The sequence below is a fragment of the Neophocaena asiaeorientalis genome, unplaced genomic scaffold, assembly GCF_003031525.2.
Source record: "Neophocaena asiaeorientalis asiaeorientalis breed wild unplaced genomic scaffold, Neophocaena_asiaeorientalis_V1.1 scaffold418, whole genome shotgun sequence".
NCBI lineage: Eukaryota > Metazoa > Chordata > Mammalia > Artiodactyla > Phocoenidae > Neophocaena > Neophocaena asiaeorientalis.
In genome coordinates, this window is record NW_020175731.1 from 3,638,535 (window position 1) to 3,655,689 (window position 17,155).

At 43.3% G+C, this 17,155-nt stretch overlaps 1 protein-coding gene and 1 non-coding gene across 4 annotated transcripts in view; one reads left to right on the top strand and one right to left on the bottom strand.

The window, feature by feature from the left end:
* TXNRD1 (thioredoxin reductase 1) overlaps nucleotides 1-17,155 on the bottom strand; it is a 95,074-nt gene that overhangs the window by 63,396 nt on the left and 14,523 nt on the right. Inside the window, exon 1 of one of the 3 annotated variants that reach the window (XM_024732182.1) lies at nucleotides 5,675-5,847. The exons of 1 other annotated variant lie outside the window; for it this stretch is intronic. The gene's annotated coding sequence lies outside the window, so the exon portion shown is untranslated. Of the gene's footprint in view, nucleotides 1-4,200; nucleotides 4,346-5,674; nucleotides 5,848-17,155 lie in introns of those variants that run through there. One more of the 3 variants, XM_024732183.1, reaches the window with a different exon arrangement.
* TRNAA-UGC (transfer RNA alanine (anticodon UGC)) lies at nucleotides 13,074-13,145 on the top strand. The gene has a single exon. It is a non-coding gene; the product is annotated as a tRNA-Ala (tRNA).

Consider the following 17,155-nt stretch of genomic DNA (forward strand, 5'->3'; position numbering starts at 1 on the left):
GACATTCATTTAAATATCTAATGAGCTCTAAGGCAGATCTAGAATCCCAGGCACAAGGAATAAGTCTAACTCTTCACTTCTGATATTGGCAGGACTCCTCCTTTCCCAGGGACAGGGATTTACGGGAGTGCTGCGGGAGCGGAGGAGGGAGAAACAGGCAAATCTGGCCTTGTACTCTGACACAGGTAGGCAGTTGGAAAAGTGGGTCTGAGCAGGAAGAAAAGTCAGGAAAGAAAATGAAGAACAGAGCAAAGGAGGGAAATTTTAGGGACCACAGCTCCAACAGTATTCCCACGAGCTTCCAGTAGAGGTAAACGGGGGCAGAGCACGAGATCACCAGAAAAGCAGGTTGGGGCCAGACCCTGGAGGACACAGAAAACCAAGTTAAGAAATACATACTCATTCTGGATGCAGATCTGGGGGCAGCAAAGATGCAATCAGGAAGATGGTTCTGCAGCAGATGGACTGCAAGGACAGGGAGATCAGAAGTGGGCAGCCAGTTAGAGACCATTTAGGTAGGAGGCAACAGTACCTGAGGTAGCCTGGGTAAAAAGTTAATATTAGAAGTAGGCACCTGTGTGGGAAACCGTCAGGCCCTGGTAAATGAAAAGACAGGAAAGGTGAGAGGAAATCCAAAGCCTGGACCAGAAGAGTGACACCACTGTACAAGGACTGACAGACAGCAAAGAAGAGGCTTGTGCTGTCACCTGGTTAAAGTGGGAGAAGGCACTGGGTCTCACCATGCATTCACAGCTAGTAAAAATTTTACTATATAATCAGCACCAAACAAATTTATTGTACTAACAATCCATGCCTCTTGTAAACACTGTTAGTCCTTACTCTTACCTTCTTAAATAAACCAGAGTCAAAGCAGTCCTTCAATTCTCCTTAGGCCTCAACCTTAACTAGGCCACAAAGCACATACACTTACTAATCTCCCTGGAAGGGATTATCTGAGAAGAGAATCAAGTTTTCTGCCCGTTTTGATAGAGTATTAAGAAAGGGAATGGTCAGAGTTATTAAATTACCACTCATTTCCCGATATCTATTCAGTTAGGAGTCTGGTTTCTGGTAACTTTTAGAAGTTAGGCTTGAAAGGAGACCTGCCTGTTTCAGTGCCTACCCCAGGCCCAGAACGTGGGGGGCTCCCAGCCTGACCACAACACCATCACCTCTGAGCTCCTCCCACACTGGCTCCATAATTCCCTTGGATGTTAATCATGCACCACTTTGTGTCCATCTTGGAAGAAATTAAGTCCCATGTTGCAAGTTTTAGTCTTAATCTCCCAAGATTATTATCTCAAACTACTGAAGTCTTAACTATGTCTGGCACTTTGTATTCCAATAAGCACTTTTTCACTCACTTTGCTTTACCTCTCAATACCACCGACAGGCATTCATTTTATATGAGTGGTTTCAAAACTCTGGAATCCTGGAGACACTGATTTACATATAAGAAAGAGTCCCTGTAGGAAAATTTGCAAGCTTGCTCTTAAGAACTAAAATGTTTATGAAAGCCATATATCTTTGTGCAACAGGAACTATATTCATAGTTCTTAGAATTTAGTAGCTAGCTAGTGCTAATTTCACACGTGGACATACAAGCCCTGACCACAGATAGCACAGTTCCTCATTTTTCTATTCAGGTAGAAAGTGTTACTTGCCTGTTGAGTTACTATTTGCCATCTTCTAACTAACACCTTTTAGGTATTAAATAGTAATCTTTTGTTTGGTTTTCCTCGATTCTAATTATTTAGCAACTAATCGTGACCAAAGTACCTTATACATTAAAGTAAGTCTCAAACGTGATATTTATCATAAGAATTACCTGAGGAAGCTTGTTTAAAATAAATTTAAAGGCAGAACCTAGCCCCTTCCAGAGGGTTCAATGAACAAGATCTCAGGTAAAGCCCAAGCATGTGTGTTTAACAAGCACTCCAGGGGACTCTGTGCAGGTGGTCCATAGTCTACAGTTTTTTGAAAGGCACTAAAGCCTTCATCCTGTAGGTAGTCATCTGAATTTATCAGCTCCCTGTAGTAGGGCTGTACTCCCTGGTCTTCCATGGTACACTGTGAAAACAAGGTAGGTTTTGCTGCTGCTGCTATTTATTGAGGAGAAAGGAAGACAAAGGAAGAAACAATATTAAGAGGAGAAAAGAAAAGCACATGTTTTAACGAGCTCCCTCCCTCTCCATTATTTAGGTTGTAACTAAAGCAGGAAATCTTAACCTTTTTTAAGGTGTGGACTTCAGGATTATAACACTAATTCTATAAGCACTCAACTCTCCACTAAATAAATGCCTTTCTCCACTCAAACCCAATGTTCCCTAAAGAATTTGAAGACCTACCATTTAGTTCCAAATGTGGGCAACAATTATCTAGAAATTCACCAACATTTCAAAGCAGTAGCCTTACCTTGTTGTGTCTTCTTCCATATCTTAGTACTTATTAAAAACCAAAAATAGGGGCTTCCCTGGTGGCGCAGTGGTTGAGAGTCCGCCTGCCGATGCAGGGGACGCGGGTTCGTGCCCCGGTCCGGGAGGATCCCACATGCCGCGGAGCGGCTGGGCCCGTGAGCCATGGCCGCTGAGCCTGACGCGTCCGGAGTCTGTGCTCCGCAACGGGAGAGGCCACAACGGTGAGAGGCCCGCGTACCGCAAAAAAAAAAAAAAAAAAAAAAAAACCAAAAATATATCAAATGATACAAAGGAGAGTGGTAAGTTTACTTAAAAGAGATGTTCATTTTTAAAAATTTAATTATAACTTGGTGGTAGGCTTTTCATGCATGGCATCGCACCTCACTAAGTGTCTGAAATTAACTATGATCATATAGAATTGAGAACATCAGATCTTACCAATAAAGTGGGTGCAAAGCTTATAAAAAAGTGATTTTACTTTTTACTCCCACTGGTGTTAAAACTAGGACCATGTGTAGAATTTATATAAAGATCAAATGCCTATACAGCTTTTTAAGTACAAATTTATGACACAGGCAGAGAAAAGATCAGACAGGAAAGAATACTAACAGGACTTTGTCTCATTTTACTTGCAAACTAAAGGTCTTGAGTAACACAGTGTATTTTATACCAAGCTAAAAGTCTTAATCTCTATTAATTATTTTCCATTAGTTTACTATTTGTCTTTGAAGTCTATCTCCACTTCTTATACCCATTCTTCAAAAAGGTAATAAATAAGACTCTTTTAAAAGAAAAGGTAGTAAATTAAAATACAAATTGTTATAACCTTCCTAAACACACACACATCTAAATACATTGTTACATTTAACTGAGGCCGCAGGCTTACTTCTAAGAAGGCAATGTTCAAGTATAAGATCCATTTCTTAAACATTACATTGATATAGACAAGGAGGACAAAAAAATCAGCAAAAGTTAAAGCTATATCAAGGTGATGGGATTCTAAGGCTTTCTAACCTGGTCATCCACGTTGCATATCTCCCCCTAAATGTGCACCCAACCTCCCAGCATCTTGCCTGTATGGCAGGCCATGACCCATCCAGTCTCCCAGCATCTTGCCTGTATGACAGGCCATGACCCATCCAGCCTCCCAGCATCTTGCCTGTATGGCAGGCCATGACCCATCCACCCCTCAGTGGATGGTCCTAAGGGAGGACCGCCACCACACTCACCACCACCCAAAGGAAAGATTTCTTTCTCTTCTTTCCCTCTACCCAGTTGTTAACTCTGGGCTAGAAAAGAGATATCTGAAGGGAAATGAACTTACTCTAGGAGCTTGCTGGTTGCTCTCCCCTGAGCCTGGGGTTTCTGGGTTTCCCTCCCCGAGAATTAAAGAGGAAGACGATAGGGACGGTCAAAGATAAAGCATTTCCTGACCCACTTTTCTCAGTACTTCTCTAAACGACTCACTTTCAGCAGTTTACACTGCTGCTAAAAAATTTTGTTATTTGGATTTACGGGGAAGGAAAGAAAAAGGACACTTTAAAAAACCTATTTAAAAGATGAAAATAGGTCGTCTGCCCTTCCAAGCTTCCCACTTCTGAAATGTGCGTCTCATCCACATCGATTAACACGTGAGCTGGCCCCCACGTTTCTTTGTCGTTTTCTAAGGATGTGCTCCGTTTGGAGGTTCGCTCACAATCACCCTGGCTTTGAGACCACGGCCGGATCGATGAGCTCGTTTGCAGTTCAGGCGGCAAAAGAGACGTTAAGGTCCCCCACCTACCTTCAGGGTTGGACCATGGCCGCCTAGCTGTCTCCGTTTCACAAACACAACGGGTACGTCGGTTTTCAAGGTCAGTTCGCAGAGCGCTCCCTCGAGGCCCCGCCCGTTCTCTGGGGCGCAAAAGCAGAGCGGATCCGGTCAGTCTTTCCGCCCGGGGCCATGGCGGGAAGTGCGCGGCGGGGGCGGGGCTTCCGCGTCCCAAACTGCACTCGCCCTGGCGACAGCCCAGGCCCCAGCCCCGGCCCTGACCTTGACTAAGGCCGGCCACCAGCTCCGGTCCCGGACCAGCGCACCTACACGCGGGCTGGAAACATGGCCTCGAGGGCAACTAACACCTCCCAACTTAATCTTCCTTTGAACTCTGCATCGTATACACAGAATGCCAAAAAAGAAACTTCCAAAGTTTCTCTGAAATTTGAAACCTCGAGGCAAAATTAACACTGCCCACTTGGGGTGCTTTTATTAGAGAACCTTGAAATAATACAGCAACACCCTAAATGACATGCTTGGTGCAACTGGTCCAATTTTACAAACGGGCGAACTCAGGTAGAGAATGAGTCAGTGAGAATTAAAAATAGACTCTAGTTATACTGACATCTGGTCCATTCATGAGACAAAAACCACACCAGCCTCCAAAGTATAGCTGTTTGACGATAACAATAATAATAGCAGCTGACGATTCTGTAGTGCTTTGCATATGTTAATACTTAATCTTTGTAACTACCCTGTTAAAGTAGGTCCAATCAGGTCCATTTCACCAATAGGGAAACTGAGGCACAGAAAAGCTTCCCTACCCAAATTCAAGCAGCTAGTTCGTCAACAGCAGAGCCAGGATTCAAACCAGGCAGTGCAGTGTAGCCTTTAACCCCTACCCTGCACTGCCTGATACACTGAGATAAGCACCGGTTCCTCTTAGTTGTCTCCTGTAACAGCCTAGGGAAAGTCACAGGAGTCTAAGCCTTGGTCTCCCCACTTGAACACACGGAGACACACGTGATTTGCCAATCTCTCACAATTTTTGAGGATTCAGTGGTGTGAAAATTCCTCGAAAGGCATCCTTTAATCGTTATACTCGCTTAATGCTGACAAGCCTCTGTCAATCTATTCATATTATCACCTACATTTCAAGACTCGTGCATTAAGAAATGATACAAAAACTATTTTCTCCGATATTCTGCAAACCGCCTCTATAAAGAAGAGCTAGAGACAGGAAGCCACCAGCCGACAGGGGGCCGGTCTCACCTACCAACACGCCAAGCTTTCACCGCCAAGCTTTCACGGACCCGGGCGAAACAATGAACACCGACAAGCTCACCCGACTTAAGAGAAGCCTCGGCCCTACTCAGACACGCATTCAAACGTCTCCCCTTCCCCTGCATCCACAAGGCACCCGGCAGGAGGATGCTCTCGGCCCAGAGTGCTCACAGCCCAGGGGCTTGGGGCTTCCTCCGTTTTCAGTAAACCCCAAGCTTACACGAACACGAGTCCTTGGGCACCAGGCGCTCCTTCCGACGTCCCAGCACCTGCCGCTCCGGTGCAATGCGGGACTGAAGCAAACTGAGGAGGAAAGGCTGCGGGTTCCCAGTAGCTCCGAGAAGCCGCGCCCTCCTCTGAATGGGCGGGCAAACCGCCAGAGTCAGAATGACAAAGCAAAAACCCACTCTTCGTGCAGCACTGGCAACTAGGCTGATGGGCTTAGCAAAGTGGGATCTCCTAATTGGGTGACAGCACATCCTCTTCCTGCTCACAGCGCCCCCAACCCAAGAAAAGAGCAAAAACAATTTAAGAAATGTTTGGAACCGGAACCAAAAGAGTGTGCCTTAATTGAACAAAACTGGACTATGCCCTCGGGCAGTGACTCCCGAACTTTGCTACTGATTGTAATCATGCGAGGATCTTCAAAAACACTGACGCCTGGCTCCCACCCGCAGACATTCTGATGTAATTGGTATTGCTTGCGACCTGGCCATCCGAGGTTTTTAAAACTCCCTGGATGATTCTAGTGAACAGCAGTTTGGGACCTACTGCCCTAAAGTAATAGATTAGTCAGTCTGGCGATTCCCTAAAGGAAGCGATTAGGCTTTAAAAAAAAAAAACGTCTAGTCCATCCTAATTCTGAAAAGAAGTGACAAATTTTCACCAACACATAACTTCACTTTATAGTACTTCCTCCTTATCCCACTCAGATTTTGGTTCGTCATGTTGTTGAAGGAAAACTGCGTATATTTAACTCCAGCCATGCCAGGCACCTGCAGCCAGCTACCCGAGTGAGCCACACTCCCTCATACTTCCCTGCTCTTACTCATATTCTTACTCAGCACCTTGTGCTAGCAGGTGGCTATGAATATTTGATGAAGAAATAAATAAATGAATGTCTTTCCCACTTCTTTGTCTGGATACTGCCAGACTGAAACACGCTCAGGTTGCTGGTTTCTAAAGGCTCCGTGAAGCCACAATTTGCTCCTTTTGAGTCCCCTCCCAGGTGCAAGGCAGAGGCTTGTTGCAGCCTCTCAGTTTCAGAACGCGTACACACACAAACACACACACACACTACACATTGTGGGGGAGAGAAGAAACCCTTTAGCCTCCTAGGTTCTTCTAGCTGGTCTAAGAATTAAATTGGCATGAGACACATTAACAGGAGAAAATCAAATTTAATTACATACGTAGCAGAGCAAGATGAGAATATGAGGTCCAAGGACAAGTTAGGCGACTTAAGCTTGTATACCTTCCCAGAGAAGGAGAAGAGGGTAAGTGTTTGGGACTTCAAAGGGAAGGAAGATGAAGATGAGCAAATGTTTGATAAACAAATGTTTGCTGGGTCATGCAGACACAATGGGACCCAGAGAGGACTTTGATCAAACAGGCCTTGCTGAGTGCCCCTAGTCTACCACACCTAGTTGATGGTATACTTTAGTTTTCTATGGTGATAGTTGTTCTTCCTGAATAGGCCCTTTAGGCGGTTAAGGGCAGAAGGTAGAAAGTTCTTCCTGAAGTTTTGTTTCTTAAAAATAATCAGCCCCAAATCATCCTCAAACCAAAGAGACACATTTGGGGGTGGAAAGTTTTGTTCCCCTACAAGACACTAAACTGACACTCTGTTTGGTGGTTATTTATGTGAGTGCCTAACCTGATTCTGGGGTCCTTAGAAGAGAAGATGGGTCTAGCACATAGGTGTTCAGGAAACAAGATGACTTAGGAAGCAAAGAATGAAAAATGTGAAGGAAAGACAGCTGGGATTAAGGCAGAGAACTTACCATTTACTCCCAGCTGCTGTCCCAAGCTTTGTACTAACCAGTTTACATGCCTTCTTTCATTTAATCTACACAAAACAACCCATGAGCTGGCGTCATAACTCCACATTCTTAAACATCTATAGAAACTACAGTTTATTGCAAAAGCATGTCTTAGGATACAGAGGGACTTTAAAATCATTTAACTTAATGTGCTAAAAGCAAGTGATGAGGGTTGACTTCTAAGAGCCTTCTGGGACAGACAGGTCCAAGTTACCATAGTTAACATTTTCTAATGGCATTCCAGAAAAGGCTAGATAAGGCATTTTAACTTCAAACTGTTCTTAAGTGAGCAGATTATAGCACAAATTCCAAGAGCAGCTCCATGTAGTTTTTAAGTTAAAAAAAAATATCACCGTTAAAAAAAGCTTCACTTTCCTTTCAAACCATTCTTGCTACAGTTCAGGGCCCAGATGCCTTACCCTTGTCAGGAAATAGAACGCCTTAGTTCTATTTAGTTGCTGGTCAATGGAAGAAGAGCCGCTCACTGGCACTCACTCCCCCCTCGCTCATTTCTCATCATGCAGCATTTGTTCTAGTGGTACATCTTGCATCTCTTGACTGGGTTCATGTTATTCCTCCTGCCTAAAATTATCTTCCCTCCCTAAGGGCCTACTCCCTCAAAGCTCATCTGAAATGTCATCTCCTGTGGGAGGGCTTGCCTGATTTCTACCCTGTGTTTATCCCTCCTTCCCTCTTCTGTGTCCCCAAACACCTAAAAATAATTACAAATCATCTAAAGCCAAGAGAGTTTTGAGAAGGCAAAACCTTGCTTGATTTATCATGCCCTCCCAGAACCTGTTATATATTGTAAGCATGCAGAAAATGCTGGAAAAGACCCTCTGTTCCTGAGCTGTCATCTGAGGACACTATTAACAGGTCTATGAAGGTGTTCAATCAAGGGTCCTCTTGCACTAAACTACCATTCCTCAATAAGTCTTTCTCACACATACACACTGAGCTAGAACCACCTTTCTGACACCCAGATCTCTGTGCAATCCTCCAGTAGTTCTCTAGGAACCTCTAAATAAAATCCAAACTCCTCAATTGTACTGACTTCGCAACGGCCACCCTTGTTAAACCTAGATGTCCACATATTCTGTACCCTACTTAACCAGAAAACATTACTGGAGAAAACACAGAAATTAAAAGTAATTTCACTTTAGGGCTTCCCCGGTGGTGCAGAATCTGCCTGCCAATGCAGGGGACACAGGTTCGAGCCCTGGTCCAGGAAGATCCCACATGCTGCAGAGCGACTTAAGCCCGTGCGCCACAACTACTGAGCCTGTGCTCTAGAGCCCGCAAGCCACAACTACTGAAGCCTGCGCCCCTAGAGCCTGTGCTCCTCAGCAAGAGCAGCCACCGCAAAGAAGAGTAGCCCCCGCTCGCCGAAACTAGAGAAAGCCCACGTACAGCAACGAAGACCAAACATAGCCAAAAATAAAAATAAATTAAAAAAATAAATTTAAAAAAAGAAACAGCCAAAAAAAAAAAAAAAAAAAGAAACAGCCAACGCAAGAGGGACACTCTGACTCTCCTTTCTGTCTCACTGAAAATAGGAAATAAGTCACTCACGTGAAATGTGCACTCCTTGCATCTAGAGGTAGAAGGACACCCTTAACGCAAAAGATAGGGAATTTGGGGCCAGGAAGCCTATATAAACAAACTCATTACTTCTTTAATATACTACCCCAAGCCCAAACTCTGCTGATAATCGTCACTAGTTGGGCACCCAAAACCTAAGTTTCTTTGTCCTGTCAATTCCTCACAAATGTATTGTTTCTTTGTCTAAAAAAGTATAAAAGCTGCCTGCTTTGGCCACCTCTTGGGTACCATTTCTATGGGATCTCCATGTGCATGAATTAAAATTTGTTTCTCTTTCTCCTGTTAATGTCTTGTGTCAATTTTATTATTGGTCCAGCTATAAGAACTCAAGAGGGGTAGACTGGGAAATTTCCCCCTCGCCAACACTCACCACCCAGTTCTACAAGGGTTAAGTCGGAACCCAATTCAGTTGCCCACCAACCTGAGGGGAATTCAGGATGGAAACAGGATGAAGCACTCCTGCTTTAGATAAACAGGCCCTGAAATAGCTAGATGCATATCTCAGGAAGAATTTCAATGACCCTAGATTCTTGCATCTTCTCATATTTAGCTAAGCACTTAAACTTGAGATATCTGTTCTTTGTGATTAGCAGTAATCTTTTACCAAGATGTATACTTGACAGTGTGTATTTCCTAGCCAAAAAAAAAAAAAAAATCATATATAAACGGGTCTCTCCCCTACTTCTTTGGAGCAACTCCTCAGAGCTGACTGAGTGCTGTCTCTGGGCTATAGTCCTCAATAAGACCCTGAATAAAACTTAAACTCACAACTTCTATGTTGTGTGTTTTTCTTTAAGTCGACAACACCTACACCTTGCCATTGGCTCATGACCTGCTTTCTACTTTAAGAAAAGAGAATCAACCAGACAGAACTCCCACCTATTTCCCTTTTTTTTTTTTTTTTTTTTCGGCTGTGCCATACAGCATGCAGGATCTTAGTTCCCCCACCAGGGACAAACCCGTGCCCCCTGTATTGGGATCAAGGAGTCTTAATCACTGGACTGTCCAGGAAAGTCCCAAAGTCCCACCAACTTCCATCTCAACCACCAAGCTGCCATATTCCCCACTTCGCTCTTGATTTAATGAAGGCCAGCCTCTCCACTTGTGTGCGCATTTTCATCTTTTCTTGACTTCTCAGCCTTCGATAACTTCACTCCTCCCATTAGCCTCCCTCTCTGGCATCATCAGTTTCTTGTTCTCTACCTGATCATTCCCATCGTCATACAAGCACACTGTAATGTTCCCATTTTTTAAAGTCTCCCAAGATCCCATATGCCCAATTCCAATAGTTACCACCCAACATCATTTCTCCCCTCACAGGGGGTAAAAAAAATTTTTTTGGAAAGGATTCTTTGTACCCTGAGAATAAAGTAGGGTAGGGAGGTCAGGAAAGATCTAAGTATATGGCACTCGAGCAGAGACCAGAGTGAGATGAAGGAGCAAGACTTAAGAGGGGGAAATCTTTCTAAGCAGAGGAAACAGGAAACAGCTCCCTAAGCTGGGAGCCTGCCCGATGTGTCCACGGATCTGCAAGGGAACCAATGTGTCTACAGCTCAGTGAGTGAGGAAGAAAGTGGTAGGTAGTGAGGTCAGAGGAGTAGCCAGGGGTCAGATCCCAAAGGCCATAGTCAGAAATTTGGATTTCATTCTTAATGTGATAAGAAGCCAAAGTGTCACAAGAGAGGAGAGGGAAATGATCTAGTTTGTATCCTTAAAGGATTGCTCTGCTGTGTGGAGGAGAGACTAAGGTAGGGACTCTGCGTGGAGGAACACAGACCAGTCAAGAAGTTACCGTGGTGGTCCAAGCTGAGATGATGACGGTTTGGATTAGTGAGTTGAGAACATATATCTGAAGATAAACCTAATTAGTTTTACAGATGGATGGAACGAGGGGTGTAAAAGAAAGAAAAGAATCAATGATGACTCCAGGGTTTTGGCCTTGGCAACTGGGTAGATGGGGGCACTCCCTAATGAAAAGGGGGGATACTCAGGGAGGAAGAGAAAAGATGGGAATGGGAGAGATGGAAAGCAATAGTTTGGGACAAATGCATAGTACGGTTTGAGAAACCTACTGTTATCCAAATGGAGATTTTGAGTAGGTAGTTGGTATGCAAATCTGGAATTCAGGGGAGAAGTCAAGGCTAGAAATAAAAATTGTTAGTCAAACAATAAACAATAAAAATTGTTAGTTAAATATAAAAGGTATTTAATGACATGGATATTGCATTGTAGATAATGTTGGGGTTTTCCAGAGAAACAGAGAGAGATTGATTTTTTTTCTTTCTTTCTTTCTTTTTTTTTTTCTGGCTGCGCAGCATGCGGAACTTCCCCAACCAGGGATAGAACCCATGCCGTCCCTGCATTGGAAGCGTGGAGTCTTAGCTGCTGGACCACCAGGGAAGTTTGAAAGATTTATTTTGAGAGAATGACTCACAGCATTTGGTGGCTGGCAAGTCTGAAACCTACAGAACAGGTCAACAAGCTGGAAATTCCAGCAGTCTTAATGTTGCAGTCTCGAATCTGAAGGCAGTCTGGAGGCACAATTCTTTCCTCTGCAGGAGACCTCAATCTTTTCTCTTAAGGCCTTCAACTGATTGCAGGAAGCTCACTCACATTATGGAGAGTAATCTGCTTTACTCAAAAGTCTATTGATTTCAGTGTTAATCACATTAAAAAATACCTTCACAGCTACATGTAGACTGGTGTCTGACCAAACAACTGGGTACCATAAAATCAGCCATCACATCATGCGACTAGATGAAATTACCTAGTAAGTTAATGCATTTAGAGAAATGCAGACAGTCCAGGACTGAGCCCTGGCAAAGTGCAAAGGAGAAGGGTCCAGCAAAGGAGGCTGAGAAGGGAGGTAGGAGGAAAACCAAGAGAATGTGCTAAATCAAAAGCCAAGGAAGACGTGCTCCGAAAAGGAGGAAGATCAATTTTATCAGGTGCTGCTGAGAAAACCTGCAAGATAAGGACTGAATCATGGAAGTTATTGCTGACTTTACTGAAAATGATTGGGGGAAAGAAAGCCTAAGTAGAGGCCGTTCAACAAGAAACAGAGGGCTTCCCTGGTGGCGCAGCGGTTGAGAGTCCACCTGCCGATGCAGGGGACACGGGTTTGTGCCCCGGTCCGGGAAGATCCCACATGCCATGGCCGCTGAGCCTGCGCATCCAGAGCCTGTGCTCCGCAATGGGAAAGGCCACAACAGTGAGAGGCCTGCGTACCCGTAAAAAAAAAAAACAAGAAGAAACAGAAAAAAAGGACAAGGAGGTAGTAAGTATAGCCAACTCTTCCAAGGAGTTTTGCTATAAAAGCAGAAAACAATGGGATTTTGTCTAAGAAGGAAGTTATTATAGCATGTTTCAATGCTGAAGAAATAATCCAGTAGAGGAAATTTGGTGATTTCCAAAGAGGAAAGGAGCAAGATGAGATCTGTAAATTACAGAGGCAAAGTACTTTGACTATGTACATCTATTATGCAGCAGACTTAAGTCAAATCTAGGTTCCATCACTGATTAGACAGTCAAATTACTAAGCCTCTCAGCTTTCTCATCCTCTTTCTACAAGGTCCTCTGTGGTCCATCTACCTCTTTATCTCACCCAAACCTTCCCTCCGTCTCTATGCCCCAGCCATTAGCCTTTTTTCAATCCCTTTAATTAATCTAACCACAGGCTTTGCTAACTCCCAATCACTCAACACATCTTAGTTCAAACATGTCTCAATCACATAAGCCAAATCCCCCTATGAAATGCTCTTGTGTTACCATGTATTCTTTCTGATTAGTACTTACCACAATTGCAGTTATATTTTTAAGTATGGTTATTTGATCAATGTCAGCCTCCCCCTCTAGAACAGCTTAGTTCAATAGAACTTTCCATGATGATGCAAATATTCTATATTAGCATTGTCCAACCCAATAGCCTCTAACCACATGTAGTTATTGAGCAAATAAAGCATAACTAGAGCATATGGGGATGTAGCTCAGTGATAGAGCGCATGCTTTGCATGTATGAGGTCCTGGGTTCAATCCCCAGCATCTCCATCTGATTTCTCCTTGTTTAATCCTTGGAAAATATGGCTAGTGCAAGTGCTGACCTGAGTTTTAAACTTTATTTATATTTAATTAATTTAAATGTAAATAGCTACATGTAGACAGGGATCAGGATTATTTATGTTCACCACAGTGTTCCCAGCACTTAATATAGTGCCCACACTTAGTAACTGCTCAAAAAATGTTTGTCGAAAGATTCGATCTGTACAGTGGGACTATTACTAGTTAACTTGTAGATTTCTTATTTTTCTAAGAGGAAAGGAAAAAGAGTCTTTACATAGTAACTGTCAAAGATTCTCAGTCCTCTTATAAAGGTGAATCTGACCTTCAAGAATTTGATCAATCCCAGAGGGTGGCTGAGAACATATTGGGTATCTGAATAAAATAACACCTGTAATATGCCTAGGAGTGTGCCTAGACTTCACACAGGGCAAGCAAATAATGGTGTAGGGAAATTGAGGAAGCAGGTGATATTTGAACCATACCTGGAGGAATAATAACGGTAGTAGTAATGGCAGTGCGAGTAATACCTAAGAATTTTTCAGTGCTTACCATATGCCAGGCATAAACTTGGGTCTTTACATGGCTAATTTAATCCTCACAATAATCCAATGAGTAAGATACCATTATTTCCCCCATTTTACAGATATCTGAAAAAAACCTGAGATATAAAGAGGAAAATTATCTTCCCATGGTCACCTAGCTAATAACTGGCAGAGCCGAGACTGATGCCCAGCCCTTGGCTATTACCACGATGCTGTTCAACTCTTTTTTCTTTTCTTTTTTTTTTTTTTTCCGGTATGTGGCCTCTCCCGTTGCGGAGCACAGGCTCCGGACGCGCAGGCTCAGTGGCCATGGCTCACAGGCCCAGCCGCTCCACAGCATGTGGGATCTTCCCGGACCGGGGCACGAACCCATGTCCCCTGCATTGGCAGGCGGACTCTCAACCACTGCACCACCAGGGAAGCCCCTGTTCAAGTCTTGAACAGAATTTTTCTAGGCAGAGGGAGCAATAGGCACAAAGACACAGTAGTAGGAAAGAAATGGTGTGTTTTTGCATGACATACAGAAACATAAAGGGAAATGAAACTATAAATATATGCTGGATTCAGTTTGGGGTTCTCAAGGCAGCTAAGTGTATGGCTCTTTCCCCTACATTCTCAGTTAATTTTTAAAATCATCCAAGTATTACACCCACATTATAAAATTAGAAACAGAAATTCTAGGAAGTTAAGAATTTTGCCAAAGGTCACAAAGCAGGTGTGTTGGAGATGGGATATAAATCTAGGTGTGCCTATCTCCAAATCTATTGTTTGTCTTACTACTCAATAATGTATAGTGAGGTAAGGGCTAAAAAAAAAGGCAAAAGGAACATGCTCTAGGGCCAAAAAAAAAAAAAAAGATTAATTTTCTGACAAGAGCCAGGTCAGAATTCATCCATGAAGCATCTACCTGAAATCCTGCTTGGGGCACCAAGATCTCTGTGAAGCCTTCTCTGATCAAACAGAATTAGTTACTCCTTTATTTCTTATGTCAAGCTACAGAAAAGCTGTCTGTTTACATGTCTGCCACTCTCAGAACTGTCACTTAGTGAGCACCTCTGTGCCAAGAGCTTTACATGTTCTCATTAATCCTCTTACTCACCCTTTGGGATACATATTATCATCTCCATTTGCAGATGAGTAAACCAAGGATAAGAGAGTGGCCAAAGTTCTGAGAGCTAGTCCAGGACTTATGTCCTCATGCTCTTTCCTCTCCACCACAGTCATTTTCACTCTGGGGGCTGGTTTTGGCACCCCCCGTACTTGGCACAGTGCCTTCCCCATAGTAGGCAGGCACTCACTCAAGGTTTGAATTCAACTGGCAGGATAGCAGGCTTTTGAATGTTCATGAAGTAAAGAGAAGAGAGTCTAAGGTGTCCTGGTAAACCAGCTTTGGGTGGCAGTTGCGGGGAGAAGCCCTCACTTGTAGCATCTGTCAGTTTCTGTGGTATAGATACCCCCACTTTGGCTGATTTCAAGCTACAAACCTGCCTGCAATATTCCCGAACGTTTAACCATGGCTCTCTTGTGCTGGTAAGAGCCAGCTCCAGCACACCATCTAAAAGCTCAAGGTCATCAGGTACAAACTACTTTCCCTCCTACATGTCTTCTGCACGGCAGCTCTCTACACTTAGACTTCACTGCAACCCCAAAAGGATAAGGATTCTTCTACCTCTGCTAAAGCTTACCTTTATTAGAGCCCATGACCTATTCTAATTCCAAGTACTCTTAGGGACTCCACATCCCTTAAACATCCTCTTCTTAACTTGCATCCATGACCATTCAATATTTAAGCCTTCTGTCCTCAAATGTGCCCAGGTCTCCTCTTTTGTGAATATTTCAGCTGATCTCACAGCCTCATCTAGCTTTCTGCTGACAAGCAGTATGGCCCAATAGTTACGGGAGCCTCCTCTGACATCACATAACCTGGCGTTTCTGCTGACAAGTGGCATGCCCTTAGGCAAGTTCCATTACCTTTCTGTGCCTCAGTTTGCTTATCTGTAAATGGCCATAAAAAATAGCACCTGCATTTTATGTGGCAGTTGTGGAAATTAAATGAGTAAGTAGATGTAAAGGGCTCAGAATGTGGTAGGTATTCAATATTTGAATTATTATCATCATTATGTCCTTAGGCATGGTACAAATCTAGGAAGACCTCAGTGTGGTTAAGAGTTTGGATTTTCTCCTTTGACAATTTAGTTATTCACAGTAACTGTTAAAAATGTGTTACACTAGGGGCTTCCCTGGTGGCGCAGCGGTTGGGAGTCTGCCTGACGATGCAGGGGACACGGGTTTGTGCCGGGGGGGCTCCCGCGTGCTGTGGAGCGGCTGGGCCCGTGGGCCGTGGCCACTGGGCCTGCGCGTCCAGAGCCTGTGCTCCGCGGCAGGAGAGGCCACGGCAGTGAGAGGCCCGCGTACCGCAAAAAAAAAAAAAAAAAAAAAAAAAAGGTTTACAAAAAAATCCCTTTTAAAAAGTGAGAGGCCCGGGTCACAAAAAAAAAAAAAAAAAAAAAAAAAAAAAAAATGTGTTACACTAGACTCCGTTTAAAACTTAATTCAAGGGGGTAACCTATTCATCTTTCTTTTAATTAGCAGTCTATTGTTAAGCATGCCATTTTTCACAGTCATCCACTCTCATTGCTCACAGCTTGTTCTTTCTCTGGTAGAAGAAAAATGTAATTTTCTCAAACAACTTGCTAAAAGAAATGGAAAGACATGAGGAACTTAAAAAAAAGTTCCTCATGTCTTTAATCCATTTTGTATCACATGTACATACATGCATAATGTACAAACACTAGTGCAGAAACATCCCCCTCCTGCATTCCATTTGTTTTAGGTCTCTCAGCGTCCCATTTCAATTCTAGAGGAAAGAAAACCTTTTTAATCTAGAAAACCAACTGGCCAGCAGAACCTCAGGAGGTACAGGCTTTATTGCAGTCAAGCCTCAGATGTCTTGTCTTATAAAACTGGAGATCAGCCACCCTCACCACGAGCCAAGGGGTTGTGTGAGTATTAATTAATAGTCATAAACAGCTTTTAGATCTTACAGATGAAAGAAGTGCCATATACTTTATTATCATTATTAACCTCCAAATTCTTAAACCCTATTAGGTAGTTGACATTGAGAGGAACATCCCCCTCTAATTCTCCAAGAGCCCAAATTCCAGAATCCCAAGAGAGTTTATGACTACAAATCGTTGGTGGAGGGCTATGTTCACCCATAAAGTAGCCTTGAATATTCCTGATTGGCAGAGCTGATTTGAACTAAGAGTGACCTATGTCTCATTTATAACTTGTATTATTAAGACCAACTTTCCCACTCTAAAGACAGATGAGAACATTGTGGTTCTCCACCAGAATATTTCTGAATTCATTTATCTACAGATTTACAACGCTCACTTAATCTTTCAATAATCTCAGGAACTCTTTTGAGGCCTTGTTGCAATAAAGGAGGCTGGA